This window comes from Palaemon carinicauda, chromosome 7 (genome assembly GCF_036898095.1).
Source record: "Palaemon carinicauda isolate YSFRI2023 chromosome 7, ASM3689809v2, whole genome shotgun sequence".
Lineage (NCBI taxonomy): Eukaryota > Metazoa > Arthropoda > Malacostraca > Decapoda > Palaemonidae > Palaemon > Palaemon carinicauda.
This window is the reverse complement of record NC_090731.1, coordinates 98500261-98502760: the sequence shown is the minus strand read 5'-3', so window position 1 is coordinate 98502760 and position 2500 is coordinate 98500261. Positions and strand designations below refer to the sequence as shown.

Here is a 2500-nt window from a genome sequence, read left to right as displayed (position 1 = left end):
CACCAAATTGATGAATGAAAAAAAAAAAAAAAAAGACTAGAACAGGGCGCCAAAAGTTTCCTTTAAAGAATGAAAATTTAAATATTATCAACAATGGAGATGAAATGATAAAAATTGCAGAGGAATTCTACACAATACTATTCAATAGTTATTTAAGAAATAACTTCATCAAAAGAAATAATGAAACACCTGAGCCGGTACCAAACGTAACAGCAGGAGAAGTAAAGAAGGCATTAAAAGACCTGAAAATAGGCAAAGCAGCAGAAGATGGCCTAATAATTGATTTGATAATCGATTAAGTAGATTTCATAGTAGTAAAATGTGCTGAACTTTACATCAAATGTCTGCAAAAATGCTCTATACCTACAGCTTGGAATAACTTTATCATTATACTAATAACAAAAAATTAGACACAAATAATCTGAAAAATTACTGCTCAATAAGTTAAGACTCCGTAATATATACAATATTTACAAAGGAAGATCATATTATGCTGAACAGAAAGACAGTCTAAACTTTAATCAACCAAGAGAGCAGACAGGCTTTAGAAGTGGATATTCAACAACTGCCCTTTTCCATGAAATTAACCAGTATATGGAAAAAATCAACAGAGTATGACAAACCACTATACATGGCAGTTATAAACTAAGAGAAAGTAGTAATGAAAGCCCTTCAAAGACAAAGAATAGATGAATCTTATGTTAGAACGCTTGAAGATATTTATACATGATGTACAGCTATCCTAAAGCTGCATAAAAATAGTGAGAAAGGACTTGGACAGGGAGACCCCATCGCTCCAAATTATTCACAGCAGGCTTAGGAGACGTTTTTAATAATTTAGATTTAAAAAATTTAGGAATTAATATTAATGAGTAATACCTATACAACTTAAGATTTGCAAATGACATACAGTTGTTGTGTTTAGTGAATCATGAGAGGAATTACAAAAGATGATAGAAGATTTGAATAATGGAAGAAGAAATATAGAACTGAAAATGAGTATGAGTAAAACTAAAACAAGGTTCAGTGAGAATGCAAAGATAAGAAATAAGAGTTATGGACGAACCTAGAGTTTATTAATGAATATACATACTTAGGACAAGGAGTAATCATTTCCATAGGACACGAGACTAAAATTAAAAGAAGGAAGACTATGAAATATAGAGCTTTTGACCTCCTTCTCTAAAAAGGAAAATCATTTAATGGGATAGTCCTACCAGTTTTAACTTATGCCTCAGAAAATTGGAGCCTTACTAAATCCTTAGAACATAAGCTAGTTACAACTCAAAGAACTATGGAAAGAATACGGATGGGACTAGCACCAAGAAAAAGAGAGAGAGAGCAACAAGGATACGAGGGCAAACTAAAGTAGACGATATATTGACATGTAAGAAAAAGAAATAAATATGGGTAGGACATATAATGAGAATGACAGATAATAGATGGATATTATGAATAACAGAATGGGTCACTAGAGATTGCAAAAGAAGCAGGGGAAGGAAGAGAAGGCGATGGATTGATGAACTAAAAAAATTTCCGGGTGTGGACTGGAATAGAAAAATCATAAGTAGACGCAAGTGGAAAGACATTGTCTGTGGCCTTTGTTCTGCAATGGACTAGTAACGGGTGATGATATATATATATATATATATATATGTATATATATATATATATATGTGTGTGTGTGTGTGTGTATGTATGTATGTATATATATAACATATATGTGTATATATATGCAAATATATATATATATATATATATATATATTTATATATTTATATATTTATATATTTATATATTTATATATATATATATATACTGTATGTATATATATTACCAAAAATACAAAAATCAAATAGATCACATACCAGTTAATAAAGAGAGAAGGAGGACTCTGAGAAATGTAGGAAGCTTTAGACGTGCAGATATTGGTAGTGATCACCAGCTCCTCATTGCCACACTGAAATTAAAACTAAAAGCACTCAACAGAAATGTAAAAAATATACATATGTTTAATACAACTAAGCCTCTAGAAAATGAGCACAGAGAAACATTTGCAATTGAATGTAGAAATAGATTTGTAGTGTTAAAGACTTTAAGAGACAAAGTGCAGACAATTAATGAAGAATGGTGTGATATTAAGAACATATATCAGTCAGTTGGTAGTGAGGTTTTTGGGACATGCAGTTACAATGAGAAAGCCATGGACATCAAATGATACTTGGGATACTATAGAAAAAGAGACCAAAACAGAAATTGATTGTTGAAAGTTTTCAAGGAAGTAATGAAAATTACAAAGTAAAGCATGCTAAGTATTTCAGTATTGATAGTGAGGTGGAAAGAAATCCCAATAATGACTGGAGAGAATTTTTAGACAGAAAAGCAGATGAGGCTGACAAAGCTATGAATTCAGGGAGTGGCTATGGCGTAAGAATTATTCATAAAATTATTAATGAAATCTCCACGGGGGCAAAAAAGAAGTGGCATATACCCATCAAAA

General features: G+C 31.2%; 1 long non-coding RNA gene across 1 annotated transcript in view; it reads right to left on the bottom strand.

The window, feature by feature from the left end:
• LOC137643609 (uncharacterized) overlaps positions 1-2500 on the bottom strand; it is a 26946-nt gene that overhangs the window by 7563 nt on the left and 16883 nt on the right. The window contains exon 2 of the long non-coding RNA XR_011045025.1: positions 1869-1960. This is a non-coding gene — a long non-coding RNA (uncharacterized lncRNA). The remainder of the gene's footprint in view (positions 1-1868; positions 1961-2500) is intronic.